General features: G+C 41.0%; 1 protein-coding gene across 3 annotated transcripts in view; it reads right to left on the reverse strand.

Annotated features, from left to right (window-relative positions):
- Tdp1 (tyrosyl-DNA phosphodiesterase 1) overlaps positions 1-21304 on the reverse strand; it is a 77572-nt gene that overhangs the window by 17265 nt on the left and 39003 nt on the right. The gene's annotated exons all lie outside the window — the stretch shown is intronic.

A 21304-nucleotide genomic window follows, 5' to 3' on the forward strand; every position in this document is an offset into this window, starting at 1 on the left:
CTGCTAATTGGGGACAATTTTATGTTCATCTGCATTTTCTGTTGAGGGTAACTATTAAAATAATTACTTTTCCTATTTCTTTTTTTTCCTTCAAATCCTTTTCCTTTTCGTAACTTTGGTGTAGCCAGGACTTCGCCTTTTGTTGTACAGAAAAAGAATTTAAGAAAAAAAACATGTTAACGTTACTTTAAACAGAAGCATCTTAGGCTTCACGCTTGCTTTCTCTGCCCCTCCTTTTTATTTTTTTGGCCAGGTAGTGCTAATTTCTATGTTCGTTCTAAAGAAAGCAGCTCTGAGGGCACTAGATTTAATTGTACTCATATCCAAAAAGAAAAGGTGCATTAGAATGATGCTTTATAGGGACAAAGAGTTGTAGATCTGGCTAAAAAATCATAGTGCAGCAGGAAGGGGGAGACCCGGAACTGATCATGCAGAAGGTGCCAAGAGGTACGTCAGTTCTCACTGATGTGGACACTAAAAGTGCCAACTTCTGAGGAGCAGGCAGTAGAATGGCTTCCTGGCCTCTCGGCTAAGATCAACTATAGAAGTGGAAAGCGGAACCACAGTCACTAGGAGGGAGGGGCTTGGAAGGAGAGAGGGAGGGGCTTGGAAGGAGAGAGGGAGGGGCTTGGAAGGAGAGAGGGAGGGGCTTGGAAGGAGAGAGGGAGGGACTTGGAAGGAGAGAGGGAGGGGCTTGGAAGGAGAGAGGGAGGGGCTTGGAAGGAGAGAGGGAGGGGCTTGGAAGGAGAGAGGGAGTCTGGATACTGGCCACCAAAACAAGTCCTAGCATTTTGCGGCACAGCAGAGCAAGTACAGTTTGTAAAAAATTATTCTGTATTTTATAAAGAACTAGGAGAGAGGATTTGAAGGTTCCTAATACAAAGAAATGGCAAAGGTTTAAAGAGATGAAAGCACTACTTACTAATCTGTTCATTAGAACACATTATATACGTGAATTATCACACTGAACCCCTAAATATGCACAACTTAAAAAAAAAAAAAGGGAAAATAAAACAAAGTACACATCAGTATGCTCTGGAATGGAGACAATGAAGCTCTGAGGCACTGTGTTAGATTTCTTTCCTGCAAATGTGATAGAGAGATCTCATCTGCTCTTAACTAACATAAACCTACAAAATATCTTTTTTTTTTTTTTTTTTTTTCCAATTAGGCTCATCTGAACTCACTATCACTTTCAAAATGAACACTAAAACCTCAGCTACTCAGAACCTTTAAAGCAAGGCTTTGTGGATAACTGGGCATTTTGAGAGTCATTCACTAGAGCACTGACCACCTTTCTGGTGATATGCTGGAATAGGAGATATCAAGTCATGGGAGAAGAATGATCTAAGGGATGTAGTGGAACAGAGAGGGAGGGATGAGGACATTAGAGCTAAGGACAACCCTTGAAACCATTAAGCTCACTTAATAAAATAAAATAAATAAAATTCAGAATCCACTGTCCACAGAATCTTGCACATTTACAAAATATTTCTGTCTTCTTAACTGGACCACAACAAGGATAGGAAACTTATCTTTGATGCATAAGGATGCTCAATTGTGAATGTCACTGTCTATGGGATGTCCAAAGGGACAGAAAGTGGGATGCTTATGACCAAGTGGGATTATGACTTTACGAAAGATGTTTTCTTTAAAAGTCTAAGAACTGGGCAGTGGTGTGCACCTGCAATCCCAGCCACTCAGGAGGCCTGGGTAACACAGTGAGACCCTTCCTCAAAAAGAAACAAACAAAAGCTAAAAACAAAGTTCAGAAGACCTGCTTTTGGGTCTCTCATCTGTTATTAACAAAGGTGACCTGGACCATGACAAAAGCCTAATGGCAAAACTGTACAGTGAGTACAAGGTAGGAGTCCTGCTCTGCCAGATTTCCTCACTCTCTGGATTCTGCCTTCAGGATTACTCTAGACTGTCAGCAACATGACACCCTGAGAATGAGGAACCTCTGGAAGGCACCTCTCCAAGACTTGAGGGCTTTGTCCACAGTACAGGTCAATGGAGACCATGAGGGCACACTGGTTTTCTTCCAACCTCTCCTTTTGTGTTGGCTTCTAACAGAATTCCAAGAATCTGGAACCTCAAAAAGTGAAAGACTGAAAGCCACTTGTAGGTGGTCTAGGTGAAAAATCAACATTTCTTGAACTATCACCTCTAATAATTTTTTGCATTCTGAGTGTTTTGAGTCATGGGCACCTGGGCAGCCAGGAAGATGGGCGTGTATATCCAAACTCCAACCCACCTGCTCCTTGGGCAGCATGGACAGGAATCTACCTGTGCAGTAAACACCGATGTCCTTCACAGAGCACAGTGACACCATGGAGCTCTTGCAAAGTTCTACTGCTCCAGAAATCCCATGCAAGTTCCAGCTTCTGTTCTTCATTCAGAATCCACTGTCCACGGTCTGCCTTGGCGACCCATGCTCCCTCTGCCCTCAGTCTGCCATCTTTCTCTGTCTCCCTCAGGACTGAGCTGCCTTCTCCCCTCAGTGCTGCAGAGCGTTTTGTTGTTGCTAGATGTCAGTAATGCTTGGTCACTAAAGAGGGTGGGGTATCCACTTACTTTGGATTATTCAAGGTTTGGAACTACCCTATAAGATGGGGAGTTCTAGGAGAAAAGGACTCTGGATGAACCAGTTCTACAGGCCATGGGAATCTCTGCCCAAGCTACTAATTAATTCACAATGAATGATAGAGGGCTTCCGGGGGCCAGGAGTACGTCACTCAGGGCTTGAGCAGAGATTTTAAAGAGGTGTGCGTGTCTCTATGTACAATATGTGTTTGACAGGCATGTGACATCACACAAATGTGGGAGCTGGCTGAACAGTTCTCAGACTGTGACCTTGGCTCTGAGGCTGGGGCTAGAAGTCTACAGGGCAGGAGGAAGCCAGAGGAAGACAAGTAGCAGCAGCAAGCTAGGACCACGAGGGCAAGTTGAAGCCCGAGGACAGAAACCCATGTCAGTGGTTGTCACCTCTGGATTGGGGTGACAGTGTCTTGCAGAAACCAGGCCCTTTGTCACAGAGTTAAATGTACATACATGGCAAGGCCCAGGAGCTAGAGAAGCTGAAGGAGAACCAGGAAGGGTGTGGGCTCTGCTGCTGCCTCACGCCAACACGGTGAGCTGGAGCACATCTGACACGTGCTGTCAAAACGACAGCTGTCTCCTGTTTACCCCCCAAATATTCTACAGGAATTTCTTGGGGCCTACCCTAAATTGCAAAATACAAGGAAGGGAATTCTGGGAAATGTGATTAGCTTAGCCAGGTTGACCCCCTTTTCAAGTGTTATGGACTAAGCATCTGCTTTTGTATACGGAAATCCTAACCCCCAACGTGATGGCATTAGGAGATGGGGCCTCTGAGAGGTATTAGTGGCCATACAGAAGTGACTCCAGAGTGCCTTGCCCTCATCCTACGATGTGAGGATACGAGAAGACAGCCATCTGCAATCAGGAAGAACCACCTCACTTGAACCAACATGCTGGCACCCTGATACTGGGCTTCAGCCTCTAGAACTATGAGAAACAGATCTTTGTCTAAAGTTATCTGGCCTGTGGCACTTGGTACAGCAGGCCGAACTGAAGACGACAGCAAGTCACCTCAGTTAAGCTAATGGTCACTTATTCAATTAGACAGTTTGTAGGCCCCCTGCCTAGGAGGCACATGGATGTTGCTGGATCAATCTGCCACAGCTTTTCAGGATTGGCTTCTAATTACAGGTTTGATCTAAGTCCACAATATAAAAGTATTATACCAAAGTTGAAAAATTTATGAACAGATTTAATAATATATAACAGACAATTTTAGAGGAAATCTTAGGGGAGTGTAAGAATAATATATAATTCCTAACTCTAACTCCTAAGCCACTACTCTTCTTCCTGGGCTTTAGGTTCCTGTCTCTAGAATGAAGGCTAAAACCCCTTCCCAGTCAAGAGTCTACAAGACGAGACCTCGTGTTCAGAGCTACCTGGGACTTCTCTTTAGCCCCAAAGAGAAAGGCCCTGACTTCCAGTGGAACTGCCCACTGAGGACCGCTCCTCTGAACGTCATGGTAATGCACTGGGGAACAGCTGCACAGGAAAAGAAGGGCACACCAAAGATCATCTCTGGGCCAAACCCTGAGGCACTTAAACTTTGGTAATGACAGTGGCTGCCTTGGTCATCATCGGTGGCTAGAGCACTTTGGAGTGGCTGGTTTGGGTTCATGCTTAAGCTTTTGTCAGAAGATGGATGGGTATTCGTGATGACTCATGACTGCTGTCATGGTAATATGTGTGCTGATAAATGTTTCTTTTCATCATTAATTACTTAACAGTCTAAGCAGCAGTGGCACAAAGAATACAGAGGTGACTTAGTGACTTAGGCTGAGGTTTTGGCTACACTTATGGTGGGCCGGTGGGGGCCAGGCACTTTCACTGACAGATCCAATGCAGAGTGTTACAGTGGACGTTGGAGATCAGAACTGGCAGCTGAGGCAAGGAGGGGAAAAGGGGGAATAAGGGACTTTAGCCAATGCTGCTGTCGCTCCTTCCCCCAACCCCAGGACAGTACGCCTCTGTGTTCGGACATACTCACACACACACACACACAGGCAAAATAGGGTCTCTTCTTTCTGGATTTGCTGTGCATTTTCTAGTGTTCTTGGGCTCTGTTTCTTTTTACAGACTGAAATAAAATTTCACAAGTGCTATGAAAAAATAATCTCATTGGAAAAGATTCATGTTGTGTATGGGGATACACAGGCCTGTAAGCTTTAATTTTGATAGATACTATCTAATTTCCCTCTAAGGCATTTTTTTCTATTTAGACTATGATTTAAAGTATATAAAAATACATTTTCCTTGGACACTCTAAGAATTCTGAGTGGATAATAGCTTGTGATTTTTTCCCCCCATGTAATAGACAAAATATCTCATTTAATTTGATTTCTCTGATTACTGGTGGTATTCAGTATTTTTAATCTCTGAGACACCTAGGTTTCTTAATTCTGTGAATTACCCATTTTTAATTGTTATTTATATGTCTGCATTAGTTTATTGTTGCTTTAATAAATTGTCATATTTAGTGGCTTAAAACAACAAAAATTTATTATCCTATAATTCTGAAATTCAAAAATTCAAAATAGGTCTGGCTGGGCTAAAAATCAAGGTCCTAGCAGGGCCCTATTCCTTCTGGAAGCTCTAGGGAAGAGCTAATTTCCTTGACTTTCCCAGTGTGGAGGCTGCTTGCATCTCTGTTTCTCCATCTTCAAGGCCAAAGAGGCAGGCCACGTCCTCTCCACACTTCCATCTGTCCTGACTTATCCCTCTTCCACTGAGAAGCACCTTTGTTAATAACACAACTACCCCATTTAAGGCCTGTTGATTAGGAAACGGAATCACACCTGACACCGGGACTCCTCTCTGCCACACAATTTAACATTAAGATGTCTTCGGGTAGCCATTCTTCTGCCTCATACACAATGGGAATAATTTGCAATCATGTTGTCAATGTTTCCCAGTTAACTCTGTTAATGAAAACCTGCAAAGTCTCATTTTCTTGGTTGCTTTCTTCCTTTTCTGCAGGGAGAATAGGGGAGTTGCCTAAGTTGTAATTTTGTGTAACTTCTAATCATGAGGTTTTATTTAGAGAGGCCTTCCCATCTATCCCAAAATGGTGTCATTTGATGAGCTGAATTTCAAAAATATTTTTTAAGTTCAAAAATGTATCAACATTTCTCTTTCTTTCTGAGAGAGAGAGAGAGAGAGAGAGAGAGAGAGAGAGAGAGAATGAGAATTTTAATGTTTATTTTTTAGTTTTCGGCGGACACATCTTTATTTGAATGTGGTTCTGAGGATCGAACCCGGGCCGCACGCAGGCCAGGCGAGCGCGCTACCGCTTGAGCCACACCCCCAGCCCTCTTTCTTTCTTTTGTTTTTGTTTTTATTGCCAATGTATTCTGTGTCCTGTCAACTACATCTTTGCCTGTTTTGAGGTCATGAGCATATTCTTGATCTAGAGCTTATAGTTGCTTTTTTAAATTTAGATCTAGCATACGTCTGAAATTAATTTTATTTATGGCCCAAGAGAGGACCACAGTTACTTATTTTCTTCATGCCCATAGTTATTTTCAACACACATAGCCAACTGTTTAGCACCACTTCTTGATTAGATTGGTGCCTATGTCAAAAATCTTTGATTATGCTTGTCTATTTCTGCACTCTTTTCTGTTCTACTGATGAATTTACTATGTTGCTACCACAGGATTACTGTGTTTTTACAATAAATCCTAAAATCATGTAGTGTAAGTCTTGCTCTTAAAAACTGTCTTGGTCTTTGCATATTTATGTAAATTTTGGAATGAACATGTTCTTCTCCCAAGTTATCTTGGCTAGTGTAAATACTTTGCATTTGCAAATATATTTTATAATCAGCTTGATTTTTTAATAAAAATGCCCAATGAGATTTTGATTGAGACTGTAATGAAATATGTCAATAATTTTGGAAGTAACTGACATTTTAACAATATTGAATATTCTAATCCATAAATATTTTATCTTTGTATTTCTTTTAACAGTGCTTTATGTGCAGTTTCCAGTATAGACATCTTATATACCTTTTGTTAAAATTATTATTTCTAGTTATTTGATGCTATTAAATTGATTAGGATGATGTTGAGAGCCACAGCCAAAGGGGCCCCAGCAAACTTCCAGCTGCTGGCTGATGATTGGCTCACAGCGGCCCCAGCAACATCTAGCTGATTGGCTCCTCGGCCCCAGCAACATCTAGCTGATTGGCTCCTCTGCGGTGATGCTCATTGGGCTGTTTCCCTGCCCTTTCAGACCACGGAGCTGCTCATTGGGGGACTTTTTTGGCTCCGCCCACGTGACCCAGCCAATCGGCCTCAAGAGCAGGAGGATTGTGGGAGGTGGAGAGAAGCTTGTGTGGGAGAGAGAGGCTTGTGGAAAGCCGGTGGTGGCAGTTGAGGCTCTGAGGGTTTTTCCTGAGAGGCTGTTTTGTTTGGCGTGTGTGGTTCTAAAAATAAAGTTAGTTTCTTTTGACAAGTGGCTCCTGATTGTGCCCAGCCAGACTGCGGCAGGATTCTGCAAATGCACTCATGTAATCTGCAAATATAGTTTTGCTTCTTTCTTTACAACCTTTGCCTTTTATTTTTCTTGTCTTATTGCATGGGCTACAACTGCCACTATAATACATCAAAGAATCTTATTTAGTATTCAATTTATTATATGAGTTCAATAAGACTTTTTCCCATACCATTATCATGAAATCACTCAAAGTCACTGTCAAGTTCCACAATGCCACATCCAATGGAAACTTCCTTGGCCCCATCTTATTCAATCTCTTAGTAGCAGATGCAACATCCACTATAACTGTCCCCCATTCCTGGCTTAATGGAAATAGAGTATTTTTAACTTCTGATATGCTTTGGATTTCTCTGTATTTTCACTCTCTCTGGTCACTTCTTTTCTTCTCTATCTAGTCTCTCAGTACCAGAATGTCAGTAATTGGTCCCACCTTATGTCAAGATATTTATTTATTTTTAAGGTAAATATTAACAGAGACCCTGTTTCTAGACTCTTGAAGTGATGGCCAGAAACAAAATCTGGAGGTACAGAGGTCCCCTCAGGTTGCAGAGAATTCTCATAGCTAAATCCACAATGAAGAGACACCTATAAGAGCAGATTTCAAAACACAAGAAAAAATAATCCAAATTTTTCATGAACAAAAGACAATAGAAAATAGGATTAGATTCTAAGAACTTCAGATGATTGGTCAATTAGATGGTAACTGAAAAAGAAGTATATTTAAGTACTTTGAATATAAAAGAAAACATGAAGCAAGAAAAAAGCAAATTTGATAACAATTGCAGCTAGTATACAGTACCTACCACCTGCCAGGCATTAACTCTATCAATCCTCATTCTAAACTACTGGATATTTATACTATTAGTATCTGTATATAACAGGTAAGAAAATTGAAGCTAAGTAATTTGCCTAAGGCTTCATGGGTAGTAAATGATAGAGCAAGAATTCAGGCAGCTGGATTCTGGTCTAGGCTCTAAAACATGAAACACATGGCACGTTAACAGTGAAAAATACAGTGACTAAAATAAAAAACTCTATTAATGAATAAAATAACAATCATATCTGAGCACAAGACTAATGAACTAGAAGGAAGATCTGAAGAAATGAGGGAGAAGGCAACTCAGGAGGCAAAGGGTGTAAGAAAAATCACACACTCTAGAGAGAGGTGCTAATGAGCACATAATTAGAATTATAAAAGAGAAGTTCAAAAAAGGCTGAGAGTCAATGTGCTAAGAAATGATTGAAACATAATAAATCCTGATAAGACTAAATAAAAATAAATATATATGTACTTATCTATTGTAGTTATACTGCAGGACACCAAGACAAAGACAATCTCAAAAGCTGCCAGAGGGAAAAGACAGGTTTCCCACAAAGGAACGACAACTATCCAGTGACCTCTCTTGGTAGCACTGACCAAGCTGACAAGCCAATTAGAAAAGCTCTTCAGAGAAGAGCTTTTTCAAATCCAGTTGAATTATCATTCAAAAATGAGGGCAAGTAAAGGGAACTTATTGGCTTAGTGCCAACAGAAGGCCTCTCTACAAGATAGCTATAAAGGAGAACATTCAGGAAATCCCACAAACTTGATGGGACAGAGCCACCAGGAAGAAAGGGGAACAAATTAAGTCAACTGTGGGTAAACGTAAATAAGAACTGAATAAAAATAATAATAAAAATGATTAATTTTGAAAATCTAAAAATACGATGGAAAAAAAAGTGGAAAATAAAAACTGTAGAGAAGGGTAATTAGGATTAGATCTCCATGTTTTTTGGCTCTCTAGGAAGGAAGAAAACACTGATTAACTTTTCATTCTTAAGCAATAACAATTTTAGGTTTAAGATAAGAAATTGATTATACCTTTCAAATTAACAGAAGAAAAAGAAATGGTCAGGATCAAAAGTCAGAAAAAGAAGGAGCAGAGAAAGAAAAACATGGAAACTAAAAAGTACAAGGTAAAATCACAGAAAATGAAAAACATTAGTGCTGACACCGAATGCAAATATATTAAAGTCACTTATAAAAATAGAGATCACCAGATTAGATTTTTAAGACATGCCTACAAAACAAAGATAGGGAGATAATAGAAGATGTGGGACTTTTTAGATACAACACTAAAAGCATGATCCAAAGAAGAAAACACTGGTAAGCTGAAGGTCATTAAAATTTTTTCTTTTTTCACACAGGTATGTGGGCGGGGGTTACTGGGGACTAAACCCAGAGGTGCTTAACTACTGAGCCACTGCCCAAACCCCTTTTATTTTTTCATTTTGACACAAGCTTTTGCTAAGTTGCTTAGGGCCTCACTAAATTGATGAGGCTGGCCTCAAACTGGTCATCCTCCTGCCTCAGCTTCCTAAGTTACTGGGTTTACAGGCGTGCACTACCATTCCTAGCTAAAAACTTTTCCATGAATAAATCTGTTAAGAGAATGAAAAGACAAGACATAAACTGCAAAAAATTTTTGCAAAACAGATCTGAAAAAGGACCGGTGTCTACGATATACAAAGGACTCTCAAAACTCAATAAGAAATCAAACAACCTGACTAAAAAATGGGCAAAAGACCTGATCAGGCACCTCACCAAAGAAGACACACAGATGACAAAAATGTCAAAGATCCTTCACATCACGGTCATTAGAGAATTACAAATTAAACAAGATACATCTACATACCTATTAGAATGGCCAAAGTCCATTAAACTTACCCTTTCCTCTTCCTTGGGGCTTTTCCACTTACCAACTGTAACCATCACCTTGATAAGAATAATTCCTGACATCTGCTATTTAGACTTATCAAATTTCCAAACTGGCATCTCCAAATAAACTGGATTTCTCTGGATATTACTGTCACCCCAAGCTCAATACATCAAAAAACAGGATCAGCAAGGCTTCCCCTCTGAAAACCAGTCTTTTCCTAAATTCCCATCTCTTCAGTTTCATTTGATAAGGCTTAAAAATCTCAGGCATTTGGGGCTTATCTGCTCCATAGGCAACCATGTATAGCCAGTTACCAATCTACTTTACTATTGGTATTTTCTTTGTGGTGCTAGGGATAGAACCCAGAGCCTTGCATGTGGCGGGGAAGTGCTCTACCACTGAGCTACCACACCAGTCTTTTTATTTTTGTGACAGGATCTTGATACGTTGCTGAGGCTGGCCTTGAACTTGTGATCATTGCCTCAGCTTACCAAGTAGTTGGGATTACAGATTCACCACCATGCCAGGCTCCAATTTTTCTATTCTACCCTTGTAACATCCTCTGTTTCCAATAAGGGCCTCTAGTTTGGGTCCTTTTTACTCTAGAATGCAGATCCAGATGGACTGCCCATCTCAGATGTCTCATTCCATACCTCCTCCAATGGTTCTCAGAGAGCATCAATGTGTCCTTTCTACTTAGGCATAAAGTAAATGTCATAACCTGGCATCTAGTACCCTCCATTGCTGTCTGAATCAATGCTTTAAACTTCATTTCCCACTATGCCTTTTCGTGACACTTCTCTTTTTTACTGAACTGATTCACTGAGTACCTCCAGACCTATCTATCGTTGCCCCCAATTTTTGCAAACATAATTTCTTTGTCCATCTTGCCTTCCACTATACCCACTCCTGTAGATGTCTGAGCTCTTTCCTCTCCCACGGACCCCAACTCTTAAAGGAAGCTGTCTGCAGTTATTCTAGCTCCCAACACTGAATCCTACAGATGTTAGGCAAGCAAGAAACATCTAATTAATTCAAAGAAAAGGACCTAACCCACAGGGAAAGAAGACACAATTTGCTAATGCTACTTTGTTTACTATAGTTAGAGAACTTAAGATTTTTAAACCAGAATTTAGAGAAAAGGACTAATTATTGACAATTTAGCACAAAATACAGGCAAAGTAGGATGGTGGGTAAGAGCAGGACTTGAATTCACGTGCATTTTGATCACAATTAGTGCTAACCTTGCTCACCTCAGTGAAGCATGGTAATAAAGTTGCCTTGTAAAGTTGAGGGGGGAATCATACCACTGTGTAAAGGTCCTTGGCACATCAGTGGTGCTTAATAAATGTCAGTTATCATCAACGTCATCAATATTTTGCTAAATACATGGAAGGTGACTCTGGTCCTTTTCTCTGGTCTGACTCATCAAGTGATGAAATTCTCTGGAAGGCAAGTCTACCCAACCGAGTCAAGTTAATCCTACAGAGTTTTGGTATAGAGGAGTCTAAAAATTATTCACCCTACCTATCACATCACTGATTTTTAAATCCTAGCATGCATGGGCCCACAAAGCAGAAACGCAGTGAACTCCCATTTTACTTTAAAGGAAATTGAAAAAACTTCCTTTACAAAATATAGTTCTACCCCACTTCCTCAATTTTTATTACAGGTGATAAAGTAACAAGAATGTAATTGGTTTAATGTAATAAAATGAAACCAATTCTGCAGATATTGAACAATCTTGTGATGTACCACATCAGCTGTTTTGAGTGTGGGAGTCTTATAGATACTCAGTATTAGCAAAGAAACATCATCAGCAGGAAAAAAAAATGAAAATGGTTATGATCCATGTTTTCAAACAGATAAGCAAGAGCAGAGCACTGCAGGAGTTGAGCACTTGGGCGTGGGTTTGTAAGTAAAAATTCTGACAAATCCCCAAATGGATTCTGAAAAATCTATTTGCAACCTCACTTTGTTCCTGTCACAGGCAACTCCTGGCTCCCAAGCAAAGTCTTTCACATCCACGCTGAGTCCTCAGCGGAGCCTCTGGCATTCCATGGCACAGTGCAGCCTACCTGTCAGTTTTGTCTTTAAATGGATCCATCATCCTTGACCCCATAAATGCAACTATCAGGACTTTAGAAGCCATCACATCAGCAGTGAGGATCCAAATGACAAAAATTACTGTCCAGCAGGATCAAAATTGCTTTTCAAATTTCAGGTCAGAACTGGTATTAGAACATTACATCAAATAATTTGAGTGTATATTTAATAGTGACTAATGTGATAATCAAATGCTGCTATTTTATTTTCTACTGAAATGTTCCATTATTTGGTGTGTTTCTTATGATGGAAAGAAAATAAATATAAGAACTTGAAAAGAGCCACTGACTTCAATTTGGGTTTGGTTTTGGCTAGCTCTGTTACCTTGCCATTCCATACTTTGAGAACCAATTTCTCCACCTACGATATGGATTTGGCACCATCTGCTCACTGTGCTGGGTTATAAAGGGGAATGAAGGAACAATCAAGGAAGTGCTTAGAAAATTATAAAGCATAATGCAAAAGTAAGGCTTGGAAAGCACTAATACTCTGAACAGAACTATGAAATGCTAGAACGGGCATTGGGAGATCTTTTACCATGGTTTAATTTTTTTTTTTTTTTTTTTTTTTTTAAACCTGGAGACCTCTTTGTTCAAAAGAAACATTTAAAACAAACAAAAAGCCATTGTCTCTGGATGAACCAAGGAGATATCTACCCTCCTCTCCCCCTGCCTGTTGTGATGGACTCAGAAAGGAATTTTTAGAACTTGCAGGGCTGCAAGGAACACAGTGTTCACTCCATGGATTGAACCCAAGCCCTGGATGAGCAGAGAGGGAAAGAGGCCTGGAGAGGGGCGGCAATCGTCTGTAAATAGGAGTGGGGGCTGCAGATGTGGGCTGTTCCCTCAGCCAGGGAAGCCTGATAGGGCTGATGCATGGCCAGTACTTGATCATTTTTCCTTAGAGACCCTGAAATAATTTTTGAAGAAAACTTCTCTCCCAAAGCCCCTGAGGCTGTGGAGAGCCTTGGCTTTGTCTTCCTGAGTTCCACAGTGGTGCAGCCTGCTGGGAGACAGTCCTGCAATTTTGGAGGCTTTTCAAGATTTTCACCAACACCTTTCCAGGTAGGAAAGCTAACAAAGCCTAGTGTGGCAGCGCCTGGAAAACAGAGCCCACAGCCCTTCAGGTAGCCCCTCCTCACTCCCTGCCCAGCCTGTGACCATGCTTGGCGGGTCCCCGCCTTGGTATCTGCATGTGAGTGCCCTCCCACCTTTCCCCATGGCTGCCACATCCAGGTCCCACAGATTCACGCTTGGAGGTTTGCCTCAATGTCTCAGGAGGGTTTCCTTCCTGCCTCCATGTTCTCTCGACTGCGGCACTCTTCCCTCTAATCTAACCCACAAACTAATTCCTTAAAGAGTATGATTTAGAGGAAATAGAAGATCTGGATTCAGCCTGACCTCTGTGCCCATTTCTATTTTCATAAAATAGGTAATGATACCTGCACTACTTAGATTTCAGAAAGCACAGGACAGCATTATCATGAAAATAAAATAAACCAATGATAAAGACCTAATAACAGACCTTATTGGTAATTTTAATAAAATACTGTTGAGCACTTTGTTCTCTTGTCCAAAAACCTCCAGTGATCCCTAACTGCAGTCTACCACACTCGACCCCGTCTGCCTGCAGTCTACCACACTCGACCCCTGGCTTCTCTCCCAGCCCTCTCTACACAACGCTCTGTGCCAACTCTGTGGCCCCTTCACCTCCCCAGCTTTCCTTGTCTTGGGAACTTCAAGGTTGTGATTTTTTCTACATAAAGTACTCAGCCAGGCTTGTTGTGTTTGTCAGCTTTTCATCACTATAACAAAGTACCTGAGACAATGAAAGGGAAACAGTTTATTTTGACTCAGTTTTGGAGGTTCCAGTCCATCACCAGTTTTCCCATTACCTTGGATGTGTGGTGAGGCAGCACATGATACAAAGGGCGAGGTAGCACAAAACTGCTCATCTGAAGGCCAGAGAGCAGAGCAGGAAAGAGGAATGGACTGGGTCCCCTGATTCACTACCTTCCAATAGGCCACCTGGGGACCAAACCTTTACCACGCAGACCTCTGGGGCACACTTCTCCAAACTGCAGCACCTATCAAACGCTGCTCTGTTGAGCACCAAAGGTACTAATTCCTGAAGCTTCATCTAGTTACTCTAGGCAGAAGTGATCTCTCTTCTTTGACTTCCCTGCAGCTTATTATAGGAACTGCCTTGGATGTCCTTAACTGCTACAGTGTAAACTCCTCTATCTACACACACTGAAACCCAACTACACACTGATCAGGCTCTCTGCAGTCAGCAGACTACTGCATGGCCTGCAGGCCTAGCACATATTCTGAGTGGGAATGAAATGTGTATCTGCGAATGACTGAACAGATGAATAAAACCTGAATGACCACAGAAGACTTAAAAACAATGTGGAACAACAGAAAGAGACAAATGACTCAGGTTCTAGGTGGCATCCACTTATTGCTACACGAAGTGGCTGGGTTTCGTGTGAACAGCCTGGATGGGCAGGATCCAGAGGAGTCGGATACTTAACAAACTTTTGTCAGCTGACCAGATATTGACTAGCAACTGGGAATTGGATGGCCATAATGAAGAAGCATTTTAAGAGCACTGAAGCTTTAGGCACCCCCAGCAAAGCCTGGTACAGAACAGTGACTCAATAAGCATTTGCTGAATAAAATGAGAGAGGTAGGGGACACAAGCTGAGATCAGTGTCAGATGATGCAAAGGCAGCTACAAGCACCTAAGCTGTTCTGCAGGGCCCCAGATGACAGCAATGGCAGAAACTGCAGTAGTAACAAAAACAGCATGGTACTGGTACCAAAACAGGCGGGTGGACCAATGGTACAAAATAGAGGACACAGAAACCAATCCACAATATTACAACTATCTTATATTTGATAAAGGGGCTAAAAGCATGCAATGGAGGAAGGATAGCATCTTCAATAAATGGTGCTGGGAAAACTGGAAATCCATATGCAACAAAATGAAACTGAATCCCTTTCTCTCGCCATGCACAAAAGTTAACTCAAAATGGATCAAGGAGCTTGATATCAAATCAGAGACACAGTCTGATAGAAGAAAAAGTTGGTTACGATCTACATACTGTGGGGTCGGGCTCCAAATTCCTCAATAGGACACCCATAGCAAAAGAGTTAATAACTAGAATCAACAAATGGGACTTACTCAAACTAAAAAGTTTTTTTCTCAGCAAAAGAAACAATAAGAGAGGTAAATAGGGAGCCTACATCCTGGGAACAAATCTTTACTCCTCACACTTCAGATAGAGCCCTAATATCCAGAGTATACAAAGAACTCAAAAAATTAAACAATAAGAAAACAAATAACCCAATCAACAAATGGGCCAAGGACCTGAACAGACACTTCTCAGAGGAAGACATACAATCAATCAACAAGTGCATGAAAAAATGCTCACCATCTCTAGCAGTCAGAGAAATGCAAATCAAAACCACCCTAAGATACCATCTCACTCCAGTAAGATTGGCAGCCATTAGGAAGTCAAACAACAACAAGTGCTGGCGAGGATGTGGGGAAAAGGGTACACTTGTACATTGCTGGTGGGACTGCAAATTGGTGCAGCCAATTTGGAAAGCAGTATGGAGATTTCTTGGAAAGCTGGGAATGGAACCACCATTTGACCCAGCTATTCCCCTTCTCGGTCTATTCCCTAAAGACCTAAAAAGAGCATACTACAGGGACACTGCTACATCGATGTTCATAGCAGCACAATTCACAATAGCAAGACTGTGGAACCAACCTAGATGCCCTTCAATAGATGAATGGATAAAAAAAATGTGGCATTTATACACAATGGAGTATTACTCTGAATTAAAAAATGACAAAATCATAGAATTTGCAGGGAAATGGATGGCATTAGAGCAGATTATGCTAAGTGAAGCTAGCCAATCCCTAAAAAACAAATGCCAAATGTCTTCTTTGATATAAGGAGAGTAACTAAGAACAGAGTAGGGACGAAGAGCATGAGAAGATTAACATTAAACAGGGATGAGAGGTGGGAGGGAAAGGGAGAGAGAAGGGAAATTGCATGGAAATGGAAGGAGACCCTCAGGGTTTTACAAAATTACATACAAGAGGAAGTGAGGGGAAAGGGGAAAAAAAAAAACAAGGGGGAGAAATGAATTACAGTAGATGGGATAGAGAGAGAAGAGGGGAGGGGAGGGGAGGGGAGGGGAGGGGAGGGGAGGGGAGGAGGGATAGTAGAGGATAGGAAAGGCAGCAGAATACAACAGACACTAGTATGGCAATAGGTAAATCAATGGATGTGTAACCAATGAGATTCTGCAATCTGTATACGGGGTAAAAATGGGAGTTCATAACCCACTTGAATCAAAGTGTGAAATATGATATATCAAGAACTATGTAATGTTTTGAACAACCAACAATAAAAATTTTAAAAAAAAAGGCAGAATCTGAAATCTTACATGTCATGGTGAAAGGGAGGGTAGGCAGGGCATTCTGGGTGGAGGGCAGGAGAGGACCAGGAGGCCCGGCCTGGCTGCTGGGTTGGAGTGAAGACTGGCAGTTGCTGCTCCAGGAGGTGGGGCTGCAGGGAATGTGAGCCACATGCTCTCCCCAGGGGATTAGTTTGCAGTGCTACTCCCAAAGCAGAGGGACAATGGGGTTATGCCAACCAGAATGTAAGTTCCTTGAGGGCAAGGACTAAGGCTGTCTTGTTTGCCATCCATAACCAAAGCCCCGGCAAGAAATAGTCACATCAGACTATCTGGATCTGAATCTCTGCTCTGCCCACTTGCCCATCATTTAAGCTCCCTATGCTTCAGTTTTCACATCCCTAAAATGGGGATAAGCCTAATCCCTAGGTCCTAATTGAGAAGATTAAATGAGTTAGTATAAAAAAGGACTTAGCCAGCACATGGTAAGCACTACATAAGCATTACCAAGATTAAGGAGTTTTCTCTTGTGGCTGGGCCCTGGTGGGGGACTCCCAAATAGAACCTCATCCCGAGCCAGGCTCACCTGTGCCAGAGTACAAAGGGGCCTACCGGGCCTAGGTCAGGAGTCTCAGGCTTGGAGATGAACTTGCTCATGGGCATGGAACAGGGCACTCTCTGTTTTTTGATTTGTTTGTACCAGAATGCAAGAAAGTGAGGGTGATGAATGTCTTTGAATCATTTCTAACACACAAAGGAAGTCATCTGCCGGCTCTAATACAAATAACCATTATTTGTAACAAAGTCCATGAGGCATAACAACGAATCTCACTATCTTGGTGCTGCAGTGCCAGGCAACCCAGTCTACCCAATTACATCTACAAGTATTTTTGTGTGTGATCCAACTTGATTTTCACTAAAAAACTCAGACAAAGGAGGAAAAAAAAAAAGACTGCTTCGGAATCAAAGGCATAGACATTAGAGAAGAACTGCACAGCAATACTGAGAAGCAGAGGAGGGGAGAATGTCTTTTATGTTTCTTCAAAAAGCCACAGCAATTTTATAGTCAAGCACTTGTCTCGTTTTCTCCCCAAAGTGGCAGCACCAACATTTCTGCTCATCCCTGACTGCCACACGGCCTGTCAGTTGCTAGGCAACTGTGTCAGCATCTGCCTTGCTTCCTGCCTCCCACAATGCACAGCTTCCGTAACTGTTGTCACAGAGTTTGCCAATTACACCTAGGCGCCATCTCCTGAGCCAACGTTCTTCTGAAAGCTCATCTTCCTGCCTGGTTGTCCAACTGTATTTGTCACCGTGTCTCACTGATTTCCACAACAGGCTGCTCATCAAACATAGGGTGATCTCATGCAGGATCAAACAGATGAAGGAAAATCTTATTAAAATAATAAATAACTTGCCATAAAAGCAAGCAGCCAGACAAAAGAGAAACTCACCAACCAATTTAACATGCTACAAAGCTCAAGCTGAACTGCTAGTTTGAAGTTCCTTTGAACACAGACATCTGGTTGAATATACTTGTCCTAATATAATAATTTTCACCAACTTTCAAATTAACCTCATACTGAGTTTAGAAAAGGCTGTATCTACAAATTTAAGTTACATATCATCAATGTTAACATCAATGTGTTATATATGCAAAAAAAGATAAAGGCTATATGAGTTGCTTTTGTAAATTACAACAGGCCTAATGACTCTGAGCCACTAAACACTAAGCAATTAACTATTAACTACATCATACAATTTAATAGGTAACATACACTTTCCATCTTCCACCTTAGAGCATTCCATAAATCATATAAAAGTTCATATGATAATTGAGTTTTCTGAAATTTAAGTGGCAAAACTAGTAAGTAGCAATCCATATTGGGACTTGGATCTGTCTCAGGTTATTTCCTCAACAATATGCTAGCTGGCCAGATCCTATCACCATTTAAGGAGCCTGAGCTTGAAAATGCTCTTGAGTTAAACTCTATCAAACCCAAGAACTGGTAATTATGGTTTCAAGTTGAAGACTATGGAGGCTGGGCACAGCAGTGGAAAGAAACTTCCTTTATATACCTCTTAATACTTTTACATCTGTTACCTCAAAGAAAAACATTTAAAGGGCTCTCATTCAAATACAGTGAGGCACTGTATGATAATATTTCAGTCAACAATGGGCCACATATAGATGGTAGACCTTGAGGATTATACTGGAGCTGAACAAATCTCACTAGCTAGTGATGCTGTGGCTGTGGCAAAGCTGGCACAAGGTACCACTCGTACTTGTGGTGGTGCTGGTGTAAGCATGTCTCCACCACCAGCTGCGTCACAGCACAGCATGTGCAATTAATTATAGCACATGACAGCTGGTAATGGTAATGTAACTAATGATCATGTATACTGGCTTGTGTTTTTACTATATTACACTTTTTAGAATGTACTCCTATTTAAAAAAAAAAAAAAAAAAAAAGGTTACTGGAAAGCAATATGTTGTATTAAGTGACAGCAGCCTCATGTTTCTGTGTTCACCACGACTCCTGTGTCCGGAGACCAATGTAGATTGACCACGCTGTGCCATAAAGATTCACGTCAGCACTCCAAGGGTCTGTACAATGATGAAACCTGCAGTACCACATTTCCCATGATATGAAGATGAAAAGGACCAGGCAGCTGTTCTCGAGCAAAGAGAATGAAAGGGCCAACAAAGATGTAAAAGGAACACAAAGGAAAAAAATCAGGAATTCTGTCTGTTGACCTGAAGTTTTATTCAAAGGGGGACACTTAAGGTGACCCTGCAGGAGAAGCATAATTGTTCCAGATAGTATAAAAAGAAAAACAAACTTAAAATCTTAGAAGCAGTTTAAACATGAACTGCAGTTAAGGGGATTCTAACTCATCCATTAGAAATTTGCTAAGTCTCTATAGACGAAGCACTGTGCTAGGCACTTTATTTATCTGGCAGAAACACAAAACATTAAGTGAATTATCACCCAAAGTCAGGATGAGTGCTTTGCTGGAAACGAGATATGATAAAGCTCATTTTCTCTTAAAGTAGAAAAAATAAAACTTTTAATGCAGATGGTCCAATAAAACAGAAACTTCATTAAAAATGATTTCAGTGCAGATCTATGATTCTCAGTGGTGTTGTAACTATGGCAACTATACACTAAAACATGACCCAGGATCTACAAAGCATGCTTTCAGTCAGAACTGCAATCATGACACATAATGAGAATAAAAATTATGCTTTACTTGTATGTAAAAGAAAGAAATGAGAAATGAAAAAAAAATTTTTGTATAAGATTATAAACTCTGAAATTCAGAATCCAGATGTTTCATACTAGTGAACCATGAACTGGATAAAACAAATTCTGTGTGATCAGAAGCCAGCATGCATTAGGAGGATGTGTAGAGAAGTAACAGGTGGTATATGTGCACACAGCACAGGAGACTTACAAAGTGCACCTCTGAGTTGATGGATCTTTCCGGATTAGGAAAGCCGATCTTTTGGAACTCTAACTTTTATAATACTATTAACAACTCCACACACCCAAGAGAATACAGTTCTTCAGTGTGGTCCTGCTACAGGGCTACTCCTCACGTCAAAAAAGCTGCCTCCCTTTGGCTCCACACAAAGAATAGTGCTGCACTCCAAGTTCAACTGCCTTGGGAGCCAGATGCCCACTCTTTTGAGCATATTCAAGGCTAGTTTTACTTATCTATGGAAAATAAACCTCCATTCTGGAAACAATAAGAAATTATTTCAAGGCAAAGTTGGGAGAACAAGAGGATGAATCAATCTGGGTTATGAACACCAAATAAGGCCTATGGGTGGAAGCATTGGAAGATGGTCCCCAAGCTCCCTATAGGGCCCCAGCCCTCTATCACCCTGTTCCTTGAGTGTAAGCAAGATTTGTTATTAGAATGAGATTTCATGTGCACTGTTAGATTAACCATCAGGTGACTTTAAGCTAATCAAAATGGAAGTAATCCTGGGTGGGCCAGTGTCCTTCCTTCCTGATTCTCTTGCTGGTTTTCAAGATGCAAACAGCAATGCTGAGTGGCTCTGTGGGCAGCTTCCTCGCTGGGACAGCCTGTTGATAGTCAATGAGAAAGCAGGAACCTCAGCCTTCCAGCTACACGCAACTGAATTCTGCCAATAACCAGCAAGCATGGATGAGCTCAGACCTGGTCGACATTCTGATTTCAGCCTGGTGAGATCCTAAGGGGACCAGCTCACTAGGCTCTTGACCCACAGAAAGCACAGCATCATTTGAAGCCCCTTAGTCTGTGGTCACTTACTACAAAGCAGCAAAAAAAAAAAAAAAAAAAAAGAATCCAAGGCCAAAATCAAAGAAATGACACCTATTCGTTAACATGTCATATAAATTCACTTTGAAGGAGATTCTAGTCCAAACAATTTAAGTAATGGCAGTATTTCTGGTTGGATTCCTAGTGTCAAAAGGTGATCTTGAGGGACAACACTTCTTTAGATTTAGAAAAGTATATTTATTATGTTAAAAGTCAAAATTCATATTGCTTATCTGTTTTGTTTATTACACACCCCTGCTGGATAATTTGTTTTAATTTTGTTTGAAAGAAGTTATTCATCCCAAACAAGAACATTAAACATGGATTAGTAACACAAATCGAAGTAGAAAAGTTAGAAAATAAGTTAAACTTACATGGTTTTTGATTATTTAGTTTAGCTTTGACTAAAGCCCAATTCTTAAAATATAATCTGCCTGCCACTCTGTTAGCTTTGCTAGGCCTCTCGCTTCATTTGGACTAGAAGTAGGCAGGCACATTATGTGAAAGACAGCAGTCTGCGAAAGTCAGTTGCCTAAAAGTTCTGCACTTATCCTCGAAGATGCCAATATTATCCATCGGGGCAAACAATCTAGAGATGTTTAGAGGTAGATGAGGCTATTTTTTTTTTTTTTTACTTCCACCCGGATG

The sequence above is a fragment of the Marmota monax genome, unplaced genomic scaffold (genome assembly GCF_021218885.2).
Source record: "Marmota monax isolate L192 unplaced genomic scaffold, Marmota_monax_Labrador192_F-V1.1 WCK01_AAM20220418_F8-fsc00017, whole genome shotgun sequence".
Lineage (NCBI taxonomy): Eukaryota > Metazoa > Chordata > Mammalia > Rodentia > Sciuridae > Marmota > Marmota monax.